This window comes from Rattus rattus, chromosome 6 (assembly GCF_011064425.1).
Source record: "Rattus rattus isolate New Zealand chromosome 6, Rrattus_CSIRO_v1, whole genome shotgun sequence".
Lineage (NCBI taxonomy): Eukaryota > Metazoa > Chordata > Mammalia > Rodentia > Muridae > Rattus > Rattus rattus.
The window spans coordinates 114,060,114-114,066,944 of record NC_046159.1 but is presented as its reverse complement, the minus strand read 5'-3'; positions in this window follow the sequence as shown (position 1 = coordinate 114,066,944).

The window sequence follows — 6,831 nt, the reverse complement described above, 5'->3', positions numbered from 1 at the left end:
TTCAGAACTTAGTCATTTAATTGAAAGGCAGTTACCTTAGAAGTAGTTAATATATACCGTAAGCGTTGTCTGAAACTAAAACACATAAATTCTTACTGAGGTGGCCAAGAACACAGGTTCCACTGCTGAACCAAGTACCTCCTTCTCTTTCTTTCTTCTTCTTGTATGTGTGACTAGGTATGTGTTTATGTGCACACATATGTCCATGTGTGTATAAAGGCCAGAAATCAAAGTCAGCCTTCTTTCTTTGTGGATCTACGTCTCATTTATTTTTTGAGGTAGGATCTCTCACTCAGTCAGTAGCAAACTGATTTGGCATTCCTAGCTAGCTAGCCAGCCCCAGGGTCCCTCGTGTTTCTGCCTTCTCAGCACTATAAGATCATAGGCACTCACTAGAGATCGAACCTCAGGTTCCCATGCTTGTGCAGAAGATATTTTATTGGATAACTCATCTCCCTAGTCCCCACATTCCCTTCCTTACACAAGTGATAACTAAAACACATTACTTACATTTCCAGTTGGAATCTAACTAAAATGGAAACTTAAGACTGATGTAGGTATATGAAGACACAAGTGTTTGAACTTCTTACAATATTTTGTCTTCATCTCACATATAATTTCAAACATTTTGACTCTATGAAATGTTCAAATCAAATAACTCTGCTTTCTCAGTCATATCTCATTTCTTTATATAATGATAGCTTACATAACTATAGTGACAAGGACAACTAGATTTCACAGATAAGGGAACGGATTTTCAGCAAACCAAGCCAGTGTTAGAAAGTAAAATAGAGCAGGCTTCCTTTCATATGTGCTGTCTAGATTTAACAACAACAGAAAGACAACGAAGTAGACTATTTAAAAATAGGGAGCGGGGCAGGCGAGGCAGAAATGCAAAGCGAGGGAGTAATAGAGCAATGAACATGACTAAGGTATTTTAAACACATCTACATATACACTTATGAAAGCATCACAATAGCACCAATTATTAGTAGCATTAACATAATCTAATGATTATGAGTGGGAAAGGGTGGGGGAGAACAAGAGATGGATGACCTATGAACTAACGATTTACAGTAGACAGTGTCAACTGAATGGACCCAGTCTATTGCTGAAGCTCCCATCAATGATCTGGCAGTCCACATCCTGTGGGAGGAACCCAGAGCAGTGAGGAGTCTACCAACTGCTTAGTTCTGACTATGCAATTTCTCTAGAAACATCTATGCATTTCTTGTTACAAGGATAGTATATTAGTATGTTTACTATAGAGAGGTAAAAATATACATAAAATGTACCACTTTGAAAATTACTACAAAAATTTTTAAATGTTTGTACAGCATAAGTCTGTCATCTCTTAGGGGTCGGAGAAATAGCTTAGCAGTTAAGGACACTTGCTACTCTTGCAGAGGACACGAGTTTGGTTCCCAGCATCAGTAACTGGCAAGCTCAGAACCACCTGTAAGTTCAGACTGGGCATTCTAAGCTCTACAGATATCTTCATTATATTCTCTCTCTCTCTCTCTCTCTCTCTCTCTCTCTCTCTCTCTCTCTCTCTCTCTCATACACACACATATTTAAATAATGAATAATGAATCTAATAAAGTGAACCGTTCAGTTACGACAGTTTTTATGAATAGACCAGTAGAACCCAACCATTTTAATCACAGTTCATGTGAGTAGCTAGTAATGTCTATCATATAAAAATAGAACAGTATACGTTTATAATAAGGCATTATTTTCTATAACCGTTAGGCATTTGTATCAATTTAGAATCTATAGAAAGAGTATCTAGATATCATTCTTTTGAATAAATATGAAAAGATATTTTTAAAAAGTTATTTATTTATTCACATTACATCCCAATATCAGTTCCCACTCTCCTCCCTGTACCCCCCTCACACAGTTCCTTCCTCCCTTCCCTCCTCTACTCCTCTGAGAAGGAGGAGCCACCCTCTGGGTATCATCCCCAACTCCTGACCCTCAACTCCTAACCTCTGCCCATGGAACTTTCTTGAAATAAAAAAAATACTTTTGGTCTATTTTGTCTCCAAAATTATGTATTTTGAAATCAAATTTTACACTGTAAACAACTAAAAGTGAAGAACTGCCAGGGTATAGAAAGACAAGCCATGCATGACCTCACTTAACTGTGTCACCTAAAAATGCAGATGTCAAGGACATTAATGCTATGGTGATAGTGATGTCAGATGGGAAAGGGGTAGTCAATGAGTTCTTTAAATGATTTATCTGTTACTGTCTTAAAAAAAATATGTATGTGTAAGGAGGCAGTGAGCACAGTGATCTTGGAAGCCAGAAGAGGGCATCTGGTCCCTTGGAGCTGGAGTAGCTGGCTACAATGATCCATTGTCAGATGGGTGCTGAAATTCAAGCCTACAGCAAAAGTAGTACTAGGCTTTTAGCCTCTGCACCTTCTCCCCAGCTCCCAATTAGTGAATTCTTATTCATACTTATAATTATCTTAAGAAGTTCTGGTATGTCAGCCACAACAAGGCAATATTGATCATAATTCACAGAAAATTAAGGGGAAAAAATACCTAGAACACAGAATTTGCACAAGATTGGAAAAGATGGGTGTTTACCTAAATTTGAATTCTATACATTGTATACAAGCATTGAAATATATTGAAGCTCTTAAGTCTAAACACAGTTTTAATCTGGCATACTGACATCTGTCTGCATTTCCAGTACTTGGGACATTAAGACAGGGGTATCAAGTAAGTGTTCAAGGCTACCTTGGTCCATGCAGCAAGTTCTATGCCATCGTAAGATATAGTTTGAAACCCTGTCAAAATGAATGAGTATATAAAAATTCTATTATGTTGAAAAATAGCAGATAAAGTGAGTGGCTTTGTTTTGGCTTGCCTTCTGGTGTCAGCGTAGAACCTCATAGGAATGGGATATAAGGAGGGTGATCTGCTTTGCAAGTCTTGGATCATTGCTTGCTGTTCTGATTTGTGATCTCCAAGTCTTTCCTAAATACTGTACTTGTTTCATTCCTCTTCAAGTCGAGGCCAGGGAGGAGAAAGACATTCTCTACCTGCCTTCCATGGTCTATGCTAGAGTCAGGTAGACAAGACTTAGGTCACAGATGTTCTTTGGCTGTGTGTATCCCAAAGGAAAGATAGGAACTGGGGGCAGATATATCTACTTCATATGACAACTACGTGAATAGCTACACCGGTAACTAGTCTTTGATAATTTAGCTGATACAGATGAGAAGAAGTCATGTCTTTTCCGTTTTCCTGGAGTCTGTGGTTGTTATACCTGTTTATGTACAAAACTCTGTATGGGATAGGGACATGATATACTTTTGCTTGTTATTGAAAAATCAAGCAAAAACCCTTTTACCCAGCCTTACAAACACAGGATCAAGATAAGCTAACAAGTGTGTACAAATCTTACTACTACTTAAGGCCACAACTGCTGTATACATCCCTGTTTATTTTGTATGGGTTACCTTTTTAGTCGTCAGGACAGCATTTGGAGTGATGTGTAGGCTTGTCTTCTCCTGGTCTGAGTTCCTTCTTCTTCTGGGAAGTGTCCCCCAGTTTCTCTGTACAGCACAGCTGTGATGGAGCCATGGAAACCGGGTGTAGCTTCAGCTTTCACATCTTCTTTGACTACACATGACAAGTCCTGTGACCATGGTGAGCCCCTTCCTGGAACATTAGAACTAAACAGTTAGGTCATGCTCTTTCTTTTATGTTTGGCTTTACAAAGCTTAAAGTCATATCCGTGGGTGTATTTTATCATATGCATGTGGTACAAAGTAAATCAGACTTCAGGAAGGAAAAGAATGTAGCTGTATCAGAAAGCAGAGACAAAGGAGTTTGGGGCTCAAATATTTTCCTATACCCTGCTGTGCTCATTTGCTGCAGAGAACTTTGGAGGACCTCCTATGAGGTATTGCTCTTGGTTAAAAACCAAATGCTTTCAAATTCATTCGTTATGGCCCTTTACGACTTTCTGACATGCCTTTGCCTCTACTCCAAGCCACACTATACTCTTGATAGTTTGTTAACTTTATCCTGTCATCCGTGCATCCAAATTCCCCAACCTTCTCCCTCCCATTACCATGTGCACTTAGAATTCTCAGTTTAACATTCTCTTCCTCATGGACATCTGCCATAGGTATGTAGCCTTTCTGACACATGACAATGCCATTGTTTGTGTGGGAAAGGCTTCTTAGGAAGGGTGGAGTTCCTGAAGGGGGACACATGACAAAAATATTCCAAGAACCATCTTATGTACAGAGAAATCTAAAAATGAAAAATGTATGGGCATGAAAATGAAAACTTAACTATGTCACTTTGATCACATTCTGGCTAAACTTCAAAATTTTAACTTTAATAATCCAAATTTGTGCTAGGTCAAAATGTTGTCTAGTAAGAAGCAGACCTTCTATCCACCATGAGCACTTGCTAGGAACCACATCTTTTTTATCTTAACTCCAGCAGAGAACATATTCCAGATAGAAAGCCTTACAAACGCGAAAGCCAATCAGGTGGATTATCCTGGAATCATTTTATTTTGTTAATCCATCTTCAGGCATAGAGTTTTATAACCCTCAGAATCAAACTCATTCTAGTACCAGTTATATTCCAACTATGAATCAAAAAAATAATTGCTTAAGGTGTCAAGATGCAAGGTTTAGATGTGTTCATTGAATTGATTTCTCCGCTGGAGCTAAAACGTAATAGGCTGCCAAGAGATCCAATCACAGGTGCATTCTCATTTCAGTTCTGAGCCAACTTACCTCACTCTTTGGCTTTTCATATACAAATGCATGCCCTTCCTCACTAGCTCAGTATATAAACATTACATTCCTGTCAGGATGCTGAAGATACAAAGTCTAGAGCAGGTCAGTTGTCAGTGACGGGTCCTGCTTTTACAGTTAGTTTGGCTCGCCTCCTCCTTGTATTAGCAAATTACCTAACTTGAATGTATGGGCAGAGACAGAGCAAAAGAATAAAATGATTTGTTTTGGAAAGTCTTAAGAATAATTTTCCTGGGTTGCGGATTTAGCTCAGCGGTAGAGCGCTTGCCTAGCAAGCGCAAGGCCCTGGGTTTGATCCCCAGCTCCGAAAAAAAAGAAAAGAAAAAAAAAAAGAATAATTTTCCTGACAGAGTCGACACCTGGACCCAAATAGAAGGAGAAAGAAGTCAATTGTATTTCTTTATGACATTGCAGCATTGGATAATTCTTGGAAAGCCCCATTTACAATGATACCTATAAGGACTAAAACTGAAGTAATGTAATTGCTAGAGACAATCTGTCATTTGTGAAATCATGCTCTGGGCTCCTGCTGGATTGGTTCAAGGCTGAGTAAGCATCTATTTCTCTTTGGTTTTGCAGCAAAGGAACTGAGCCTTTACAGGATAAGAGCTTTACACTTGGAAGCATTTGGTTTTACATGTGTTAATTCATCTTCATTGTTACATTGTTTTGCCTTTTAGGCTTTTCACATTGTGTAGTGTAGTAGGCCAAAGATATTTTATGTAGTCCAAGAGCTACATACTTTTTTCTGGCGTAAAGGACAATGTTTTACTCTGTTTTGTTTTCTGTACACCTTAGGATGCATATGTGTGTGTGTGTGTGTGTGTGTGTGTGTGTGTGTGTGTGTGTGTGTATTAATTTTTGTTTTAAAATATAGATATAATTCTTGGTGTTATAGCACTAACAAAACTATGTTCTCATTCATTCTAATTAAACTTTCCTATGTAAAAGTAACAGAATAATAGAATAGAACAACTAATAGGTATGTGAATGAAGCCTTTCCAAGTAATGATTTTTAAGGAAGGACAGAAAATTTAGAATTACAAATTGTCAAAGTCAAAATAAGACCATCGTATCTTAGACATCATATTATGTTAAAAGTCCTCTTGTGAATAGAATGCTTTTTTAATTATTTGAAGAAAAAGAAAGAAAACATATTTGAGAAATGAATTGCTGCTGCATAAATTTTCTCCAGTTCAATGATATATCTTAAAACTTGAAATAGAAATATATTTTAATATGTCTCATTTCAGGACACCAAACAGTAAATGGAGTGTAATGGATTTTATAGAAATACTGGGACATGTAAAAATTTACATGTACTCTTTTTTAAATATATCAATGCTATGTAATATAAAGCCTGTGGAATGCTGACATAGAAGATATCCATGACCATACCAGTCCTTCATGTACACATAAATGACCTCAGACTTAACACAGACACTAAGCAGCTAACTTCTTGATATTTATTTCTAAAGTAGAAACTCTAGAAATAGATGAGCTGTGACTATTCCTATTTTTAAAATTATAGCAACAGCTGAGAGAAGCTTTGGGAAAGCATTTGAAAGGCATTTGTCGTACTTCTTTTTAAATGTATTCTAAACTTTCTTAGAAAATAAACTCATTAATTCAGATTTTTATTTATCATATGCATTACCCATTATGGCTTATGTATTCTTAATGGTGCTTAAAATTTGCTAAGAATTACAAATAGTGAGACAAGCGATGGCATTGAATCTTTACGTTTTATACAGTTCTTCCTTTTTTAATCAACGTATTAAATCATGTGAGCAGATCTGAAAGCAGCCTTTTGTATCCTTGTATTTCAGAAGAAAAATTATCTTTTTCTGAAAGTAAAATAGCTGGTGTCATGTCTGGCTCAAAATCAGCTCCTGTAGGGTTCTTTTCATGGTCACTGTGAAATCTGAGGAGCTAGGACATGGCATCCATCCAAACAGGAAGGCATCATTATTCAGGTGGAGGAGGGGACACTTAGGAGAAGGAAGGCGGCACTCAGATGCATATACGCAGCC